Genomic DNA, 23,364 nt, shown 5'->3' on the forward strand with positions numbered 1-23,364 from the left:
GTCTGTCATCTGCTCTAGTATGTCATATCTTTGAGTGCAGGGGCAGTAGCTTAGTCATCATTTTGTCCTTTCTACCTAATACATTGCCTGGCACAGAGTTGGTATTCACGGCTACTGAAGCTTTGAGTGAAGAGAGTGGATGGGAGTCATAGTTGGAGTTGGCCCTGAAAATGTCAGCAGCTGTTGCTTTGCTTCTGTTATGATGACTCTGTTTTAGTATCTTTAGTTCCATGATCTTCCCTCCTGTCTCTACTCTTTCTTCCTGCAGACAGGAATAAAATTGGCAGCAGTGGTTCTAGAAGCAAGGGCACTGTTCTCTCTGTGGGAGAGTGCGGGAAGAAACTGGTGGTGATAAGCCAAGGCTGTTCCATGCACAATTTGTCTATCCTGGGCTAGGTCAAGAAGTTATGCCTTGACTAGGAATGGTTTGCCAGAGTTGAAAAATACTGTAGAAGTCACTGATTGGAGAGATGCAGGGTATATAAAAAACCACAGATGGTACCCATGGGAAGGAAACCTGTTATGGTGTTGTCTTTGGTCAAGCTTCGTATTTTAATTGAATACCAGCAATTTTTATGTGTACAATGTAAACTTCTGCCCTGAAGCTAGAGAGGTGGTTTAGTAGAGTAGTTATATAAATGGACTGTGGATCTAGTCTGCATTCGAACCTGGTTCTCATACTTACTGGCTCTTCTTCTGGTAAATGTCGGTAAGCTCCATGTTTTAGTTACCTCATCTGTAAAACGGCAATGTTTAGAGGATTACATAATTTATATGACATATAGAAGTATGTCTGCCACTTTGGAAGCATTATTGAGTACATTATTATCATGGGATTTTTCAAAACTTCATAGAAAGATTGTCATACAGATTTCAAAACTTTGAGGATTTGCCTGTCAAACTGGACAGTGCACATTGATGCTCACTTTGTGCTACAGTTTTCAGTACTAAAAAATCAAAGAAGCAAATGATGGATAAGTAACTAAGTGTAGTGGAACAATCACTAGAATCCACTAGATTCAGAGTTGAAAGTCCTGCCACTAATAGCAGCATGATCTTGAAAAAGTCCCTTGATCTTTTGGTCTCAGTGTTCTTTTCTTTTATTTGAAATGAAACTGTTGAATCTGAGATGGCAAGTAAGTGCAAGTCAGTTGCTAGTTCACCCACCGGTGGCCATGGAAGGCATGGCTAATAGATATCATCTCACTTTCCTGCTGCTTGTAATGTGACTCTAGACTGCAGGCCAGGAAGCCATTACCAGTTGATTGCTGTGGGCAAATAAAAAGACGGATTTTCCATTCATCATATCATATGTTCTTGAAGGTCCCTTCTTGTCCTATACGTCTGTGATTTAATGACTCAAAAATGAGTGAACATGTTAGAGGTGGATTTTTACAGATTTCGTATAGCTAGCATTGGGAGATTTCCAGAAGGCTGAAGGATTCAGGGAGATTGTAAAGCTTTCTTCAAAGTCAGGATAAGAAAATGTTCCCTGATTGTTTACCATGATTCTTATGTTTAAAGGGGAAATCTTCAGAGGTAAAGGAAGACCCATAAGGAGGAAGTCTGGATATTCAAAATTCTTTCTTTCTGGGATTGCCCAAACCTGCTTTTTGGAAAGGACTGCATATGGTTTCAGGTAGGCAAGATACAGGCACTTTGCCCTTCTGACTGAAGACATTTGAGGGTACTAATGATAGATTTTGATGCATTTAAAATGGAGAACTTCCCATGAACAGGGCTGGCTTCAGATCTGTGAGTTGAAAACAAACCAACAAAGGGGAGTAATCAGAGGCCAACCATCTTTCCTGGTTTCTATGTATGCTTTCTACAGATTTCTTAATCAGATTTTTGACAAGCAACTGATCACCTTGGGTAGAGCCTGGCTTTGTGACAAGGTGCTGTTTATTTGGAATTAAAGTTTGGGACTCTAGCCTATTTGTATAAATATATTTCAAAAAAGTGATGATGTGGACATCTTTCAGAGAATGGTGTACATTTCAGAAATGACTTCGTTGTTGAGTTCCCCTCTGACTCACATATTGCTGAAATCTCATTTCTCTTCTGGTTTTGGAGGAAACCTCTGGTGCACACATTCCTGTTCTTGTAATTTCTGAGCTAACAGTTTCTGCGTATCTGAGACTGGTAAATAGCAACTGCTGAGAAATCAAGAAATGTAGAACTGAAGAAAGTCACTGTCATAGTGCATTTGGGCTGCTACAACAGAATACCTTAGGCTTCATATTATAAATGACAGACATTTATTGCTCACAGTTCTTTGATCTGTGAAGTCCAAAATCAAGATGTCAGTAGATATGGTGTTTAGTGAAGGTCATTCTCTGTTTCCTAAATAATACTTACTTTTTTTTTTTTTTTTCCTAAATGACACTTTCTTACTGTGTCCTTGCATGTTGGAAGGGGCAGACAAGCTCTTTCAGGCCTCTTTTATAAGGGTACTCATCCTATTCATGAGGGCACCTCCCAAAGGCCTAAGCTTTTAATACCAACACACTGGGGATTCGATTTTAACACACGAATTTTGCAATGACACCCACATTTACACCGTTGTGCACGAAGAATTTCCATCATCCAGATTACCTCCTTACTAAATCTTACTTTAATCACTTGGAAATTTTCTTCCTTTAAGAGTAAGATTCCCATATACATAAGAAATAGATTGAATTTACTTGCTCTGAACAGGGTAAAACACTAATTTCAGCTCTCTGTTGACTCAGAGAGAAATGTTTTATGAGGGATCTGGGTCTACCGTAATGTGTTTTGGAACTTGTGCCTTTGCAGTTTCACATTCATCCAGAATCTCCCCAGATAGATAGCTCTTGACTCCTCTGTGTGAGAGCAATGAGTGGAAGACAATTGTTACCTGAGAGTCAAGGTATTCTTTTTTAGATTTTAGTGTAACTTCATTGCCTCCAAAGAAATTTCTCATGCTCGTATTATTTATACCATTTATGATTTTGTATTTTCTTTGCCAATTCTGAAAAAGACCAATTTTCTCTATACTAACCTGAAGCTGCAAAGAATCCTCTAGTACTGCTGGAGCAGTTTTGGGCTCTCCTGAAATTTACATCTGTGAATTTCTCTCACTTGTGTGTGTTTTTTAAATAGAAAAGTCTTTTCTCTTTGTGTTTCTTTGAGATGATTGGTGAAACTAGAGCTGAAAATGGTATAAGGAGAAATAGATAAAGTGAACCCACTATTGGAAGGTGGGGATGGTAGGATAAGATAAGTGAAGTGTGTTTTGGGGTCTTTCTAGTTCCATCAGTTTTGTGAACAAAACTGAATGTTAGCATTTGTGTGTGTCCTCATCGCTAACTTTGTCAGAACTTTGCTTTCTTACTGGCTCTAAAGTATAAGAGACTGGTTAATCTTAAAATGTCTCCTTGCTTGGACAACATCCTCTTTATTATTCTGCAATCACTCTGGGAGTGGTTAGCAACCATGATAATCACACCCATAGTGAACACTTTCTGATCACTCATTACATGTTAGGTGCTGTCCCAAGTACTTTCCATGCTGCCTCTCACATCATCCCGCCACTTCCTTATGTGTTTGGTATAAACGCTCATCACTGTCTTATAGACGGAGTTTGTGAGGGCTAGCAGATAACTTGCCTGGGCTCACATAGCTAATACATGGTAGAGCTGGGATTTCAACCAATGCACTATCAATAATGTTCCAGAAAATTGTTCTCAGGATATTACCTGATCAGGGTTGTTTGATGACATAGTGAAATGTTGCAATTGGCAAGGAGAAAGTGAAGGTGGCTAAATATTTTGTTTGGACCATAAATGAATTATAACCTGTGTGCTTGGCCTTCTGCTTTCAATGGGTTCTCCTTGCAAATGTGGTAAGACGTCTGAGAACAAAGCAGCCATGGAGGAGAGAGGAAATCATGGTAGGCTGACAGTGAGTGTGGAAATAAAACAAATATTGGGGTGTCCTTAAAGTCTAATCACTAGTCTTATACTCTAAAGGGCAACTTTGATACCAAGCATGAAGAATTTAACCCTCTTCATCATTCTGTATACTGGGCATATAATTTGTGTGGGGATTACAACCTGAATCTTCTTAGGTACCTCAGGTTTCTGACACAGCAGCAGTCTTTGAATCACAGAGTGTTTTTTTCCTGCCACCTAATCTGTGTAGCAGCCAATTTATAGACGGGAGGAGTTTTTACTTTATCTGTTCCAACCACACTTCCACTTTATACCTTTGTACTGAGAAGCAGCCTTGGTTCTCTGTGGCTCAGTGTAGGTGTGCCAGTGTGAGTGCACTTTTGTGTATGTGTATCCGGATATTCCTAAAGATGTTGGAAATAATGGTGAACAAGTAAGGGAGGGCGAGGACCTTTATTGTGTAACAAACTGAAGGCACCAAGGAGGCTGCATTTATTGTGAGTCAAAAGGTTTATACAAAGATTTTCTTAGTAATGTCTAAGATTTTAATAGGGTAATTAATCTTTCTAAGTGTTAGTGCCAGATTATGGGATCAGCTATTATCCCTGGTTGCGGAGTGGTCCTTTGTGTGTTGCTATGAACAGGGCTAAGTGAAGAGAATACTCAGGTTGCCAAACAAAGATATGGATGCAGCTAGCTTGTTTAGGTTTTAAAATGTATTTTCTTGTGCAGTTAAAAGAGCTCCTGTTTCCGTGGGACTATCATTGCCCTTTAATAGCCATTGAGTTGGAGGGAGAGATACAGAAATAAAATACAGGCTTTGTGCTTTTTACTTCTTAACAACCAATTATTATTATTTTTAAAATAACGATGGGTATCTTCATTCGTGACCTTATTTTAAGTCAGGAAACACAACTTCAGAAAGAAAGCTCTAAAAGAATAGGAGCAAAAGGTTTTCATCTGATTTAAAAGTTCGGCCTGTTTCTCTCTTCTTAACCTAAGTTTAGTGAAAATTGTCAAGCAATCCAGCAAGCCAACAAAAATCGAAGGGAAAACACAGCAGCTAATGAGACTTGGCTGTGGCCTTTAAGCGAGAGTGATTATTTAATATAGCTTATCAAAATATTGATTAAAAATAGATGGTTTGTTTCTTTCAAGTCCGTATGAAATGAAAAAAGTTGAGAACGTGCTGCATCATGTAAAAACCGTGTAGGTATAATGATACTGTTGCAACCCAGCCGTGACCTCTGCTCTGGCTTTGCTTAAACTACCCCTTGGCTTTGACTTGGATTTCTGCTCTGGCTGTCTAAAAGAGGCAGTTTGTCAGAACCACATGTCTATTGGTTTGGCAATTGATTGTAGTTACTGCTTATTTTCCAAACTGTTCCAGCTATTTTGTTTACATGAACTATTGCGATTCTCAGCTGCTAAATACTGCTCTAGACAAGGTTTCTCTTTTGAATTGTAGCTCTTTTCCTGTCCATGGGGCCACACCCTTTGTGTTAGCTCCTTTATTGTAACCAGCTGTGTACCATAGGAAAGCTTCCTAGGTTCGCCCCTTCCTTCCTTCCTCCCTCCCTTCCTTCCTTCCTCCTTCCCTTCCTTCCTTCCTCCCTCCCTCCTTCCCTCCTTCCTTCCTTTCTTCCTTCCTTCCTTCTTTCCTTCCTTCTTTTTCTTTCTCTTTCTTTCTGCCTTTCCTTTCCTTTCTCCCCTCCTTCCTTCCTTCTTCCCTCCCTCCCTCCCTTTCTTCCTTCCTCCCTTCCTTCCTTCCCTCCTTCCCTCCCTCCCTCCCTTCCTCCCTCCCTCCTTCCTTCTTTCCTTCCTGCCTGCCTGCCTGCCTTCCTTCCTGCCTGCCTGCCTTCCTTCCTGCCTTCCTGCCTTCCTGCCTTCCTGCCTTTCTTCCTTCCTTCCTTTCTTCCTTCCTTCCGAGTCTCGCTCTGTCGCCAGGCTGGAGTGCAGTAGTGCAATCTCGGCTCACTGCAACCTCCACCTCCCTCAGGCTCCCAAGTAGCTGGGGCTACAGGCATGTGCCACCATGCCCAGATAATTTTTGTATTTTTAGTAGAGAGGGAGTTTCACCATGTTGGCCAGGATTATCTTGATCTCTTGACCTTGTGATCCTTCCACCTTGGCCTCCAAAGTGCTGGGATTACAGGCATGAGCCACCTTGCCTGGCTGGTTTGTTCTTTCTTGAATAACATCTGTATTTGGGGCATTACGTTATACTTATGTTTGAGGTATGCCAGAGGTTGCTGGTGGACAGTGGGAAGACACTGTGTAATTTTCTTGCCTTTTATATTGAAGTGATATGAGAATGATGACTTACACAAGATGCACTCAAGTGTTCTCCTGTGTAGAGCAGAGTGATGTATTTTATGGAAAGTTTTAAGGAGTAGGGAAGAACTTGAACTGAATGTTTTGGTGGTCTTAGAGTCATATTAGTGCCTTAGACATATCTCTAAAGCAGCGGTCAGTCATCTCTTCCTATCAAACTTACAGTACCTGAGCTGGTGGGAGGAGGGCCAGAGGAAGAGGGAAAAAAGCTCACGAGAGTAAGAGGATGGTTGAGATGCAGGGGCATGTCAGACAGCCTACATGCAAAAAAAATGGGTTATGCAGCAGCCTGGGGTGGGGGTGCATGCCAGTGTAGCCCATATATATTAGGTGATACTTGCAAGTGATACTCCCAGACTGTTGCTGCTCTTCAGGGAATATTATGCAGAGACTTTCATAATATTATTCAATGATGGTCAAGTAAGAAATTATGTTTCTCAAGAAAAGGGGTTTAGAAATGCTCTTCTCATTGTCACGCCTTGCGGAATATTGATTATGCTGGACAGGTGAATCTACATAGTACATGCAAAAAAGTGTGTGAGTGGCTGCGGCATCTGGCAGTCATTCCTGTTAATAAGTAAAAGTAACTGCTAACATTTTGCACATTTTGCACAGCTAATTGGTGGGAGAAAAGCATCCTAGATAAATCAATAATACTGATTCAGGATTTAAAGTGAGTATTAGCCTTTGTGGATGAAAAACCCAAGCTTTTAGGGCAATTCGTAGGGATGAGCATGCTGAAGCTATTCAAGAGACAGGAAGAGGGTCAGCACTGCCTGGAAGAATCCCAGGTGGAGAAGAGGAGAGACAATTTGCTAGATGAGGAGGAAGTGGATATTGAAGTTAGGAAACCCTGTATACTCCCTATTAGTGGTTTTACATTAGTGTGTGCACGTGGGTTTTATTTCAGTGTATGGCTTGTGACACATCCTTTTGTTTTACTAAAACTCTGAATGTTGTTGAGTACCTGGTTGGGTGGACTGTTCTTGATTTTTCCGGGCGAGATTCTGGATCCCATGTCAGCTCAAATGGAGAGGTAGGAGCTCAGATAGAAAGCTGCCTTGTTAAGCCTTACTTCTGAGTGAGAGTGCTCAGTGCCAGCATAAGTGAATAGTCACAATGGTAAAGTAAATTAAAAAATCCTCATTTAGATTGCATTTGAAATGTTGCTAAGGACATGCTGTCAATGTGGATAGGGAAAAATCTTTTTATGCTTTTTGTTTGTTTTGCTAGCCATTGTAGAGGTGAAAAAAATTGAGGGGAAGAAGTGATAAGGTGAGATTGAGAGAGAAGGTGAGCTTCAGTTCCCTCAATGGAGAGCAAGTGCATAGAGTAATACTTTATTCTGCTATGGCCATTTATCTTGTTAGGTCAAGTATCCACAGGTTGGAACTCAAACTTTTTTTTTTCCTGTGCTTTAGTGGGTTCATAACAGCTCCAGCACAGGTCACCAGGAATAGCGAAAAGCAAGCAGAAATCAACCTGTTGGTGGAAAGAATGACTACACTTTCATGTAATTTATCATAGTTTCTCATGTTCTAGAAAATTCCAGATACAGAATTATTTTATGGATGTCAATATATTTATCAACTCAGTTTATGAGAGTCCTAGAGGATTTTTTCACATCAAGCAGAGGGAAATAATAAATCTCTTTTATGTAGAGAGTTTATTTTCTTTTTAATATCTTAAGTTGTTTTTAAGGATAATTCATGGCCATGGCCAAAAAATCAGAATTAACAAAATCCTATAGTTAGATATAGCTAAATACTAAGAGTTTTTTTATTTAAATGTTTTTTTGGCAGAGAGTTTATGTTACCCTCTTGCATTTTCTAAATAAATAGAAATCACAAATATATTATTGGAAATATATATTTCCAAGCTTTTAATTTGGAAGCTTCTTCTTTTGCTGTGTTTTATTTTTATTTTAAAGCTCAAATGTATTGGTTAAATTGATTTACTTCTTAATGGTCTTAGAAACTTTTCTGTGATCTTGGAAAATGTCCATCAGGTGAAGTTGGAGTTTGGGGCCTAATGGGATTTTGTGTTAGGCTGTTCCTGGCATTGATATAGTGGAATACCTGAGACTAGGTAATTTTATAAGAAAAGAGGTTTAATTGGCTCACAGTTCTGCAGGCTACACAGGAAGCACAACACTGGTATCGGCTTCTGGGGAGGCCTCAAGACGCCTATAATCATGGTGGAAGGCGAAGGGCGTGCAGATGTCTCACATGGTGGGAACAGGAAGGTGCAAGAGAGAGAGAGAGAGAGAGAGAAGTGCCACACACTTTTAAACAACCAGATCTTGCATGAAGTCACTGACTTTTTCAAGGATAGTATCAAAGAGATGTTGCTAAACCACTCATAGAAACCCACCCCCATGATTCAATCACCTCCCACCAGGCCTCACCTCCCATCTTGGGGATTACAATTCAGTGTGATATTTGGGTAGGGACAAATATCCAAATTATATCATTCTGCCCTGATCCTCCAAAATCTCTTGTTTCTCCCATTGTAAAGTACAGTCATCCCTTCTTAACAGTCCCCCCACGTCTTAACTCATTACAGCATTATTTTTAAAGTCCAAAGTCCACTGTCTCATCTGAGACAAGGCAAGTCCCTTCCACCTATGAGCATGTAAAATAAAATACAAGTTATTTACTTCCAAGATACAATGAGGGTCTAGGCATTGGGTAAACATTCCCTTTTCAAAAGGAAAAAAATCAGCCAAAAGAAAGGGGCTACAGGCCCCACTCAAGTTTAAGACCCAGCAGGGCAATCATTAAATCTTAAAGCTCCAAAGTAATCTCCTTTGATTCCATGTCCCACGTCCAGGGCACACTAGTGTGAAGAGTGAGCTCTCAAGGCTTTAGGCAGCTCTTCTCCTGTGGCTTTGCAGGGTTCAGCCCCTGCAACTGCTCTCACGGTGTTGGGTGTCTGCAGATTTTCTAGGTGTAGGGTGCAAGCCGTTGGTGGGTCTACCATTCTGGGGTCTGGAGGATGGTGGCCTTCTCACAGCTCTACTAGGCAGTGCCCAAGTGGGGACTCTGTGTGGGAGTTCCAATCCCACATTTCCATACCACATTGCCCTTGTAGAGTTCCTCTGTGAGGGCTCTTCCCCTGCAACAGGCTTCTGCCTGGACACCAAAGCTTTTCCATATATCCTCTGAAATCTAGGCAGAGACTCTGTGGCCAGGAAGCATGGAGCAGTGTCTTGAGGCTGCACAAGGCAGCAGGCTCAGGGGTCTGGCCCACAAAACCATTCTTCCCTTCTAAGCTTCTGGGCTTATGATGGGAGGCATGACATGAAGGTCTCTAAAATGCCTTTGAGACCTTTCTCTGATTGTCTTTTCTGTTAGCATATGGCTTCTTTTTGGTTATGCAAATCTTGCTAGTAAGTGGTTGCTCCACAGCCTGCTTGGATTCCTCTCTGCAAAAAGCTTTTCATTCTTTGCCACATGAGCAGGCTGCACATTTTCCAAGCTTTTATGCTGTGCTTCCCTTTTAAATACAAGTTCCAACTTCAAGCCATTCCTTTGCTTCCACATCTTCACACAGACTGTTAGAAGAAGCCAGGCCACCACTGCTGCTTAGAAACTTCTCAAGCTCCAACTTCCACAGATCCCTAAGGCATAGACACAATTCAGCCAAGTTACTTCGTAAGGCATAACAAAAGTGACTTTTGCTCCAGTTCCCGATAAGTTCCTCATTTCTATCTGAGACCTCATCAGCCTGGACTTCACTATCTGTATCACTATCAACATTTTGGTCAAATCACTATCAGCATTTTGGTCACAACCATTTAATCATTCTCTAAGAAGTTTGAAACTTTTTCTCATCTTGTTGTCTTCTGTTGAGTTCTCCAAACTCTTCCAACTTCTGCCTGTTACTCAGTTCCAAAGTTACTTCCACATTTTTAGGTATCTTTATAGCAATGCCTCACTCCTGGTTCCAAGTTTTTTGAGTTAGGCCATTCTTGCATTGCTATAAAGAAATACTTGAGAGTGGGTAATTTATAAGAAAAGAGGTTTAATTGGCTAATGGTTTTGCAGGTTGTACAGGAAGCATAACAGTGGTATCTGCTTCTGGTGAGGCCTCAGAAAGTTTATAATCATAGTGGAAGGCTAAGGGGCAGCAGCTGTCTCACATGGTGGGATTAGGAAGAAGCAAGAGAGAGAGAGAGAGAGAGAGAGAGAGAGAGAAAGCAAGGTACCACACACTTTTAAAAACAAGCAGATTTTGAAAGAAGTCACTGGCTTTCAAGAGGACAGCAACAACAGGGGCGAAGGGTGCTAAACCATTCCCATTCATGAGAAATCCACCTCCATGATTCTATCACCTCCCACCAAGCCCCATCTCCAATACTGGGGATTACAATTCGACATGAGATTTGGGCAGGGACATATAGTCAGACTATCAGCAATGTCTGGGTCATGGGGATGGATCCCTCATGAACAGATTAATGCCCTCCCTGAGGGAGGGGAAGTGAGTGAGTTCTCACTCTATTAATTCTCATGAGAGCTGGTTGTTAAAAAAAAAAAAAACCCTGGCATCTCCCCCTGCCTCTTGCTTCTTTTCTTACCATGTGATCTCTGCACACATTGGCTACCCTTCACCTTCTGCCATGAGTGGTAACCTAAGCCCTAAGAACTTAGGCTACCTGCCCAGGGTCATCAAAATATGTTTGTCAGAGCCATGTGCAAAATTCAGACTTTGGACACCCTAACCTTTCCCTATTACAACACTGCATCATGTATTTGTTTGCATGTCTTTTAGCCAACCTGATTTTGAAAATTAAAAACATAGAAAAACAAAGAATGGTACAAATTATGATCAGCAGTATACCAGTATACTCTAGATTAATTGCTAACATTTTGCCACATTTGTTTCTCTCCATATGTATACATATGTATACATGTTTGTGTATATATATATGCATATCTTTTTTACACTTTCTTTTTCCTTTTTCTCTAACCTATTTGAAAGGAAGTTGCAGCCATCACCTTTATATAGTTCAACATGTGTCTTCTAAGAACAAAGGCATTTTCTTCTCCATAAGCAAAATAAATGATCACAACCAAGATTTTTAGCATTGATACATTGTTATTATTAGATAATATTTAATTTCTATTCTGAGTTTTTAGCTCTTCATATAAATCCTTTAGTTTTTCTTTTTCAATTTAGTGATATGAGTAGGGATCACACCTTACTTTTAGTTGTCAGATTTGTTTAGTTTCTGTTAATCTGGAATAATTCTCCTGTCAGCTTTTTAAGGGTCTTTTATAACACATTTTTGAAGAGTTAGGCCCAGTTGTCTGGTTGAATTTGTGTTTGTCTGATTGTTTCCCCGTGATTAGATTCAAGATAAGCATTTTAAAGGCAAGAATACCCCATAGGTAATGCTATTTTACTTCCCATTGCATTACATTTACACACATATGTTGTTGGATTGCCCCATTATTGGTGAGCATAATATTTACATTTCTTTCTAATAAATCTGTACAAAAAAGACATTTTAGGGCATGAAAAACACTGTGAGAAGAAAATAATCTTACCCAGATAATTCTATATATTTGTAATAGAAAAATCACACAATCAACACAGACTTAGAATTAAATTTTGAGTTACTCAAAGCAGTGTGTCTTGCGTCTAGGGCATTTAAATCTGATGACTGTTGCCATCGTCTAAATGTTGTGAACTCCTCCAAATTTATATGTTGAAACCATAAACCCCCCAAGGTGATGGTGCTGGGAGATGGGACATTTAGGGGGTGATTAGATCATGAGGGCAGAGGCTTCATGAATGGGATTGATGCTCTTATAAAAGAGGCCCAAGGGAGCTTTTTTCCCCTTCTACCATGTGAGGACACAATTAGAAGACACCATCTATGAATCAGAAAATGGTCCCTCACCAGACATTGAATCTGTTGGCACCTTGATCTTGGATTTCCCAGCCTCCAGGGCTGTAAGAAACAAATTGCTGCTGTTTACAAGCTATTCAACCTCTGGTATTTTATTACAGCAGCCTGAGCAGACTAAGACAACTGTGTTCCAAGATACCGATTTGTCCAAAATTCTCGAATTAGGCATAATTTGAGAACTACACTAAAACTACACTCTCAGCTGTACTAATTCTGGCATTAGCAAAACCCTTCATTAGAGGTTGTCATTCACAGTGGGAAGCAGAGTGGAGTCTGGGGGCAGGGTCCCATAGGAGAAAGATCATGAAGAATTGGGTAGTATTGGAGAAGAGATAGTAGTAAAAATATTTACACTGGCTCAGGCAATTCATAGGTTTAAAGTTCATCCTTTATTCCTTTGATTAAAATGCAAGTTAACAGTCACTTATCACTCAATCACTGAAAGATGAAATGTAATGAATAGTTCTTTAACATGTGGGTCATGCATTTCAGTTATTTCTCCTAAGCCCAGTTGAAGTCTTTAGGGAATAAAAGAGAAATCCCTCTATATTATGGAAGAAATTGAATGAATGTGCTACCTTTCCTGGAGTCTTCCACATTACCACCTCTAAGCTCTGTGCCTCACTTTGCTTTCCAGACCATGCTGTCCATCAGTCACTTTTTCTTTGACTCATTGGCCAGTTCCATGCAAGTTAGCTTTTCCTGTCTTCCATCCTCATTTTACTTCCTTGGCTTATAGTCCTCTCAGATATCTTTCAGAGAAATCCCCTCTGTGCTAACTTGCCTCTCATATACCTTGCCTCTTCTCATATACCTCTTCCTCTTACAGCCCTTATCTAGCCCTACAGATAGGATCTGGAAAATTGCCTTAGTTTCTAGAAGTGTGGCATCTGGGCTTTAGTCATCTCACTGTCAATGTATAATACTTTTATTAATAAATATCAGATGTTGAGATCACAGTGCAATCTGAGTTTCTCTTTTCCTTCCATATAGAAATTGCTTTTGTTCTTACCTCATAACATGGATTTCTACATTTAAAAATATTGAACAGCTCATGCCTTTTTATAATTGGATAACTGTAGGAATACTCAAGGATACCTTGAATGTATTATAAACCCCAAGTCAAAATAGCTTGGCTCATTCCTGCTAAGCGCAGAATGGCATTAATCCTGAGAGCATGATTTGAATAAAAGGAATACAAAGTGTTAAGTGTGTATTGACATGTACTGCATTCACATGAATTCTGTGTTCAGAACTCACAGGGATGCATTTCAGAAGTGAAGAGATTGGTTGCTTTACGTGTGGTACCTTATCTTCTTCTGTGTCCTGCCCCCAACAAAATTGATCAGTCTTGCAAGCTGAAGACTCTGCTATCAGCTAGCTATGGCTTAATCACTAATTCATAACGGAAAATCTTGAGTGCTAACCTTTTGAGGAGTAATTACAATGTCTTTATGTGTGGCTGCGAAGAACTGGTGGCAGAACACAACTAGGAAGTTTTTTTTTTTTTTTTTTGGTAGGGGAAGTAGACAGGAGGAAGGCTTTGTTTTGTTTTGTTTTGTTTTGTTTTTGGTCTTACAGATCATGTCATTTTCAAATAACCAGTATCTCCCTCCCTCACATATTTAGAATAGAGAATCTGAAAATGTAATTAGTTTCATGATTTTTCTTGACTATCTAAATGGCTATTACAAAAAAGATGTCCAAACTCTGTTGATTTTGAAGAAAAAGAACTGCTCAACCCCATTTCAAAAATAAAACCTATTGCTATTCTTTCATTTATAAAAGTCATTCAGACTCTTTATAAGAAATTTTAGAAAATATAGAAAAGCAGAAGGCAGAAGGAATATCATCTAGTCTTTTGCAACCATAATAGTTTTGGTGTATTTGACCTTTTTTTTCAGTGAAGAGTTTTGCTGATTTTATTACATAGTGATTACTATATGGAATATGTACATTTTCTTTTTTAAACAAAAATTATAATTTAATCTATCATAGCAAATTCTTAGTAATTATTATTTCAGTGACTGCATAGCATTCTACTATAATGATGAGCCATAATTTATTTAATATTTTAGTTTGTAATTATATAGTTGCTATCTATTCTTAATTATGGGTAAATCTACAATAAAAGTCTTTGTAACTAGATATGTTCCTGCATTTTAAACATTTCTTTGGGATGCTGTGAATATTGATACATAGGTTTGCAAAAGAGTAGGGGCATGTTATATTTCTGTTGTCAATATCTGTCATCACATGATGTATGCATATGTGAATAGATAGGCAATAACTTTACCATCAGCATTGTATATTATGTTTAGAAAAAGGCTTTGCTAATTTGATAGACAAAGCTTCCATAATATTGGAATATTATGAAGTTATAGCCTTTTCCATGTTCTGTAATCCAGATCTATTGCCTCTTTCATGAATTATTTATTCATGTCTTTTTCCATTTATCTTTTGGAAGTTTTGATGGTTTGAATATAAAATTTTATGTACTTTTTAATAGAACAAAGACAAAAGTCATTTGTCTATTTTATTTATTATAGACAATACTTTTGTCTTGTTATTTTACTTCACCCAGTTTTATCTCTATCTTCTCTATGAAGAAGAAAAACATTTTCACTGGAAAGATTGAAACTAACATGAGTGAAAAAGAATTGAAGCTCAAGAAGGTGAGAAGCATGTTGCTTCTTCAAATGAGAGAAACTGTTCTTTGATCAAGTACTTTGTAAGGTAGTGAAAAAATATGAAAATAAGTGAAATCAATATGTTGAAGAGATATCTACACATCCATGTTCATTGCAGCAGAATTCACAATAACCAAGAGAGAGAATCAACCTAACTGTCCATCAGTAGATGAATGGATAAAGAAAATGTGGTATATATACACAATGGAATACTGTCCTGCCACAAAAAGAAGGAAATCCTGTAATTTGTGACAACATGGATAAACCTGGAAGACATTATGTTAAATGAAATAAGCCAGGCAGAACAAGACAAATACCTCATGATCTCACTCATATGTGGAATCTAAAAAAGTTGATTGCATAGAAGTAGAGAGTAGAATGGTGATCACCAGAGGCTGGGACAGTTGGGAAGAGGTTGGAGAGTTGCAGGTCAAAGGCTACAAAATTACAGTTAGATACAAGAGATCTATTGTACAGCATGGTGACTACAGCTAATCATGATTTATTATATTCTCGAAAAATGCTAAGAGAGTGGGTTTTAGGTGCTCTCACCACAAAAATGATAACTATGTGAGGTATTGGATATGTTTGTAAGCTAGAGTTAACTATTCCACTATGCATACATGTACTTCAAAACATCATATTGTATACAGTAAATATATACAATTGTATTGTCAATTTAAAATTAATTAACTAAAGTAAAAAATTGTAGATGTAATTAAGGAAAGAATTTCTAATCTTTAAGGAAGAACATTTTTAAAATCACATAAAAACATGAGATCTAAGCTCAATAAGACAATAATTTGATGGCATTGTGGCAAAATTCTAGGTGAATTGTTTATGAATTGGTGAATTGGCTTTGCAAGAGCAAACACTGATGAGTTAGGGCCAGAATCCATCTTTTTTTTTTTTTTTTTTTTTTTTTTGAGACGGAGTCTGGCTCTGTCGCCCAGGCTGGAGTGCAGTGACCGGATCTCAGCTCACTGCAAGCTCCGCCTCCCGGGTTTACGCCATTCTCCTGCCTCAGCCTCCCGAGTAGCTGGGACCACAGGCGCCGCCACCACGCCCGGCTAGTTTTTTGTATTTTTTAGTAGAGACGGGGTTTCACCGTGTTAGCCAGGATGGTCTCGATCTCCTGACCTCGTGATCCGCCCGTCTCGGCCTCCCAAAGTGCTGGGATTACAGGCTTGAGCCACCGCGCCCGGCCGCCAGAATCCATCTTTAAACAACAATTTATGTTAAAGTAACTGTTTTTGCATGAGTTATTAGGCTGAAAATAGGAGAAATTTTGTGAACATAAACTATTTTATTTCTGCAGGGCATTCATTGGAAAGTTTTATCATATTCTTGCAGGCAAGATGGAGAAGTATGGGCTGAGTGATAATCCTGTTAGGTGGATTAACAACTGGCTAAGTAACTCACACAATGGCATGCAGATTGATGGGAGCCTCAAGTGTGCTCAACAGGGCTCCAATATGAGCTATAGTTTAATGAACATTTTTCTAATTACTAGGATAAAGAGATCAAAGCTTTCTTATCAAATATGTATAAGCCCCAACCTGGAAACCTTAGTGAATATACTAGATGAAGAAAACTTGTTCAAAAATATCTCGATTGATGGAAATCATGGTAGTGGGCATGCATGTAAAGTATAACAAGCTCAGTTTAAAACAATGAATTGAGCAAGTATCAGATGGGGAATCTTCATGGAAGTAAAAGAACTGAATGCCTCCATTGCCTGAGAGCTCCAAGCGAGGAGCATAAAAATATGACCTATTTTTATTTTGTATGAGTCAGGATTCTCCAGAGAAAAACAGAATCAATAGGTGACACACATATACACACACCTGTACACACACACACACACACACACACACGAATTGACTCACAGGATTGTCAAGGATTAAATCAGGCTGACTGGAAATTCTGGCGGGAGTCAATATTGCAGTCTTGAGACTGCAGGCAGTCTGGAGGCAGATATCCTTCCTCTTTTGGGGACCTCAGTCTTTTCTTTTAAGACTTTCAACTGATTGAATGAAACCCACCCACAATATGGAACGTAATTGGCTTCACTCAAAGTCTACCCTTCACAGCGGCATCTAGGCTGGGATTTGACCAAACAGCTGGGCACTATATCTTAGGCAAGTTGACACATAAATTAACCGTCACAATATTATTCATGGACTATTGAGCTGCAGTGGTATAATTATTTTATCCAGATTAGTAAGGTCAATATTTATTGTACTGCTCAGAGGACATTTTATATTTAGGTCTGGATAACATAGTCCATGAAGCTCATTTCCAGTGGAGCAAGTCAAGAGATGAGATGATTGAGATGGTGAATATCTAGGAATACTTGCCACTTAAAGAATAATTGGAGAAACTGTGATGCTCCTTAGGAAGGATAAGACTGAGACAGGCTCTATTAGTCAGAACTCTTTTGGTTGGAAATGATTCATATTGACTTAAGAGAAAAGGGAAATTGATTGACTTATGTAACTGAAAAAAACAAAAGTAGACCTGACATCAGGATCAAATGATATCCGGATATCAAACCACGTCTTATCTTTTTCTTCTATCTCTTGGCTTTCACTTACTTGGTTTCATTTTCAGGAAAATACCTCTGCATGAGGTGATGCCTGAAATTCTGAGCTTGTATCATTCTAAAACTTAAACAGTGAATAATAAGAGAGATTCTCTTCCTGAAGGGCTTCATAAAAACAACCAGAAATGTCATATTAAAAGGATGATTCACCATGATCAAGTGGGATTTATCCCTGGGATGCAAGGATGGTTCAACATATGTTAGTCAATAAATGTGATACATCACATTAACAGAATGAAGGACAAAAACCATATTATCATTTTAGCAGATATAGAAAAAAAGCATTTGATAACATTTAACATCCTTTTGTGAAAAAAATCCTCATCGAATTAGGTATAGAAGGAATGTATTGCAAAACAATAGATTATATATTATAAGCTCACAGCTAACACTACACTCAGTAGTGAGGAGTCAAAAGCTTTTTCTCCCAGATAAAAAATAAGACACAGATTCCCACTGTCACCACTCCTATTCAGCATAGTACTGAAAGTCCTAGACATAGCAATTAGAAAAGTGCAAAACAACAACAACAACAACAACAACAACAACAATAACAAAGAAAGACTTCCAAATCAGAAAGGAAGAAGTTAAATTGTCTCTGTTTGCAGATGACTTCATGTTGTATATCAAAAGCCCCTAAAAATGCCACCAAAAAACTGTTAGAACTAATAAACAAATTCAGTAAAATTGCAGGATACAAAATCGATATATAAAAATAAGTAGTATTTCTATATACTAACAGTGAATTATCCCCCCAAAAACCTAAGAAAACAATACCATTTAGCAATACATTTAACCAAGGGCGTCAAAGACCTATACTCTGAAAACTCTAAAGCCAATAAAACATTAATGAAATAAATTAAAGAAGACACGAAGGAATGGAAAGATATCTTGTGTTCATGGTTTGGAAGAACTGATATTGTTAAAATGTCCAAACCACTGAAAGCAATCAACAGATTCAATGCAATCCCAAGATTACAATGAAGTTTTTCACAGTAATAGAAAAAAATTATTAAATTTGTATGGAAGCACAGAAGACCCTGAATAGTCAATGAAATCTTGAGCAAAACAAAAACAAAAATAAAACAAAACAACAACAACAACAAAGCTGGAAGCATCCTGATGCCCTGATCTCAAAATCTACTAGAAAGCTGTTGTAATAAAGACAGCATGGTACTGGCACAAAAACAGACATGTGGACCGATGGAACAGAATTAACTGCCCAGAAGTAAATCCACACATTTACAGTTAAATGAACTTTGACAGAAATACCAGGAATACACAATGGGGATAGGATCGTTTCTTTAACAAATAGTGTTGAGAAAACTGGATATCCATATGTAGAAGAATGAAATTGGGCACATCTTATCCATATACAAAAATCAATTCAAAACAGATTAAAGAATGATTTCAGTGTAAGGCTAAAAACTGTAAAACTGCTAGAAGAAAACATAGAAAAAACCTTCTTGACATTGGTCTGGGCAGTGAATTCTTGGATATGACCCCAACAAAAGTAAAAATTGACATATGAGATGGCATCAAACTAAAAAGCTTCTGCACAACACAGAAAACAACAGAATGAAGAAACAGTATACAGAATGGGAGAAAAAATTTGCGAACTGTACCTATGATAAGGAGTCAATATCTAAAATATGTAAAAAAATGCATAACCTGATTAAAAATGGGCAAAGGACCTGAATAGATATTTCTCAAAAGAAGACATACAAATGGCCAACATGTATGTGAAAAAAATGCTCAATATCAGCAATCATCAGGGAAATGCAAATTCAAACCACAATGAGATATAATTGCAAAGTTGTTAGAATGGCATTTATTTAAAACAAAACAAAAGATAAGTGTTGCCAAGAATATGGAGAAAAAGAAACCCTTGCATACTGTTCATGAGAATGTAAATTAGTGCGGCCATTATGAAAAACAATACGGAGTTTCCTAACAAATATTAAAACTACCATATGATCCAACAATTCTGCTTTTGGGTATATATCCAAAGGAAGTGAAATTAGTACCTTGAAGAGATGAGGTACCTTTACTCCTGTGTTCATTGTAGCATTCTTCTCAACAGCTAAGATATGGAATCAACCTAAGTGTCTTTAAATGGATGAATGGATAAAGAAAATGTGCTGTGCATGTGCATGCATACACACAGTGGAATACTAATCAGTCTTTAAAAGAAGGAAATCTGTCATTTGCAACAATACAGATGAACCCTAGATGACGTTATGCTAGGTAAAATAATCCAAATATAGAAAGACAAATTCTGCACTTGTATGTAAAATTTTAAAAAGTCGAACTCAGAAGCAGAGTAGACTGGTGGTTACCAGGGTCTGGGGTGGATTAGGGGTGGGTGGGAAGAGGGACTGGGGGGCTATTGGTCAAGGGCACAAAGTTTCAGTTAGACAGGAGGAATAAGTTCTAGAGATCTGTTGTACAGCGTGGTAACTATAGTTAATAATATTGTATTCTTGAAAATTACTGAAAGAGTAGATTTTAAATGTTCTAACCACAAAATAAAAAATAAGCATGTGAGGGGTGAGTATGTTAATTAGCTTGAGTCAATCATTCCACAACATATACATATATCAGAACATCATGTTATACCCATGTATGTACATGAAATATGTGTGTGTGTATGTATATATATATTATATATATATATAAAAAATAACTTATTTTGTCAATTAAAAAACAACAGAACAACATCTCATGGATTTAGCTCTCCTAAGATGCCTAGTTATAAAATAAGTGTTGGGATAGGAAATTTGTATGTATTTCTTGGAAGGCCTGTATTACATAACCATTCCAGCCATATGAACCCTCAATCCCTGCAAACTACCCCATGGATTAAAGTGAGAAAAGTGTGGCCTAAAGGAAAATTCGATATCAATACCAGTAGGGAGATGAATGGGTTCTGGCTAGGGAAAAATGGCATCGTTCACTAAAAAGGACTTGGTATCTATTTTCAAACATTTGTGGTACTATAATGTATGGAAAAGATTAGGATTTCTCTAGGTACCCCCAAAGGGAAGAGCTGGCATCAATGGGAAGAAGTTAAGGGCACACAGATTTAGTCTGTACCTAAGGAATAACAGTCTCATAGGTATGTGGTGTAAGGTAACCAGTGTCCTGCCCTAGAAGAATTTAAGGAGAAACCTGATGGGTATGATAGAGGTTTATTCCTGTTTTGGACACAATAATTGCTTAGATACATTCGACAATTCCTTCTGTTTCTACAGCTTCTCATTCTGTTCTGCCCACATACATGTGTGTCAAGGCATGCATGCAGCTTTGTGTTTATTAGATACCCTAAGAGGGATATTTACTCCAGTTGCCTGATAAGGGTATTATCTAATGTCAATTGTTGTTGAATTGTTACTTCTGTGCTTGCTGACTTGTCCCCACGTTTTTCAGTTCTTGTTAGTATAGCCTTACCTAAGACATAAGCAGCTTCAGATGCGGCATGTGAATTTAGTGCTGATTAGGAGAAATGGAGTGGAAAGATAAAGATAGATGGGTGGGGTTCACTTTCTCCCTGTGTACAGGTGACTTCCACAAATGAATACAATATTCAATTTCCATTTTATATTTTAGATCTGGTACCAAACACTGAGAGAATATAGACTATAAGGAAGAAATAACACTAAAGGGAAGCCCTCAAAGATAATTCCATCATCCATAACACTAGGCGCTTCCTGGCATTATGACTAATAAAACTCAGCTAAAAACATGTTCTAAATATTTTTATGTGCAAGAAATAGAAAATCGTAATAAAATAATGGCTGTTATTTTAAACCATGATTATAAAATGCCCCTGGGACAAAAATGCCTAATTATGAAATAAAACAACTTTTGTATCCCTCAGGCAATGTTTTCAAACTATTGCTGTCTCTACAGTAGTCACTATAATTAGTCCAATTCCCGTGAAGAAATGAAAAGTGTAGGGGATTTCATTTAGGGCTGTAGTGCAGGTCTGTGCCTTGGATTAGGACCAAATGGACTAGTTAAATGTTAGTGCGAAATAAATGTAACAGTATCAGGGGTCAGAGGAAAACTTCTATCAGGAATTAGCTAATATTTCTTTGAGTCATGATATTCATATGTTTGCCTTTCAAGCAGGTGAGTGGAGAGTTATGAATTCTAGAAGTTGAATGACCTTTGGTGAAAGTTTATTCCCAACACAAGTTAGCTGTGCCATCTCTCCATGCCTCAGCTTTCCCAGCTCACAAATGGGGTTAAAAATGTCTCTGCCTATTTATAAACACGCAGGCTTTAAAAAAATCTAAGAGGCAGAAATTGGAGGGAAACTTTCAAGATTTCTTGTATGTTTCTCCTTGAAATAGCTTACTTACAGTACTATAGTATTAGATGGGGCAAATATTCTAGAATTATGAACATCATTATTAGGATAAATCTTTTAAATTTTACTACCTGGAATTTATTCCTACTGAATTATTTCTAAAGATGCTTATTTAGAATTATTTTGTGCATTATTTGTTAAAATATATTGTATCATTTTTTTTTCTATTCTAAAGTCAGGCAGTGCAATCCCACATTTTAAAAATAAGTTGTATACTTTCTAGCTCCCAGAGATCATTGCCATTTTCTCGAGCTAAGATGCTGTGCCTTCTATATGGGTTTCCTTTAGTTGTCTTTGGATCTGTGGCTATGTTTCCCTCTTCTTGATTTGTTCTCAGAATGGTAGTTGAATACAGTCTCTGTGTCAGTAAACTGGGTAATTCGAACAGATTTGCACAAAGGGACAGTTTACAACAGTGTGTTCAGATGATAGAGAAATGACAAGGTACAATCTAGAATGATCGAAAGGAGGAGTTCCCAGAGTCCCAAGAGAGAGACTTATATGGAGAGGTTGCATGACAAAAGCTTTGACCTTCAGTCTAGGGACAGAGCTAGCCTGTGGTGACACTGGAGAGAGGGAGCTGGATGAATGAATACTGACCTCCATCTTTTCCTCTCTCTGATTTCCTGTCTACTCTAGTGAGCTCTTCTCACTGGAGAACTCAACTGGCTGCCTGAGTAGAGGAAGCGTGCTGATGTGGAAATCCGTACAGGTCAGCCTCCCAAGCACCCAGTGGGGAAGAGTGCATGGTGAATTTGGATGGGGCTAGCAGGAAAGGTCCAGCGCTGTCTACAGTAACATCCGCTTTTCAAAAGCAGAAATGGAATAATAGGCTGCTATCATATTTGACTAGATTTGAAATGAAACCTCAGAGGTGGCTGTAGGAAAGTCATTTTCCTATTAGAGAATAAAACACACATTTAGACCTCTGGTCAAGGGATGCAGCCTGAGAGTTTATCAAGCCATGGCTTGCTGCAGCAAGCCCCCCGCAAGATCCAGTGCTCAGTCTTCCTGCTTGCTTCCTTCTGGTTCTTATTTTCATCTTCTGCAACATGAAAGAAATTTGCCTGGATTTAGAAATATCACATATTAGAAAGGTTTGAAAAATAGGTGTCTTAACACTGGTCAATCATCAAAACAGGCTGAACCAGTTTTCAAAAGACTGGAGAGGATAAGGGAATATTAGGTGCCGAGAGCACTATAGGTGACAGCTCAGAATATGAGCTGATTTAAAAGGTTACCTATGGCAAGAAGGCATATCTGGGGAGATTTTCCCTCTGCCCTTAGTGAATCCTATGAAAATGAAACATTTTTAAGAGGTTAATACTAAGTCTACAAAACCAACTGTCTTACTCTTTTCTTTTTCTTTTAGTCTTTAAAATTAGGTAATTCATTTTTAGAAGGATTTTCTCTACTTCTTAAATATTGGCTTTACTCAGAATGGGTAATAATTTCAATAATCATTTTCTTTTTCTTCTCTTTCTTTGTGTGTGTGTGTCTGTGTGTGTGTGTGAGTGTGAGATGGA

General features: G+C 38.3%; 1 long non-coding RNA gene across 11 annotated transcripts in view; it reads left to right on the forward strand.

The window, feature by feature from the left end:
- The window catches only part of LOC119626796 (uncharacterized), a 201,514-nt gene that overhangs the window by 64,500 nt on the left and 113,650 nt on the right, over window positions 1–23,364 (forward strand). The window contains exon 2 of one of the 11 annotated variants that reach the window (XR_012089058.1): window positions 1,525–1,639. The exons of the other annotated variants lie outside the window; for them this stretch is intronic. This is a non-coding gene — a long non-coding RNA (uncharacterized lncRNA). The remainder of the gene's footprint in view (window positions 1–1,524; window positions 1,640–23,364) is intronic. 11 annotated transcript variants of the gene reach the window in all.

This window comes from Chlorocebus sabaeus, chromosome 17, assembly GCF_047675955.1.
Source record: "Chlorocebus sabaeus isolate Y175 chromosome 17, mChlSab1.0.hap1, whole genome shotgun sequence".
Classification (NCBI taxonomy): Eukaryota; Metazoa; Chordata; class Mammalia; order Primates; family Cercopithecidae; genus Chlorocebus; species Chlorocebus sabaeus.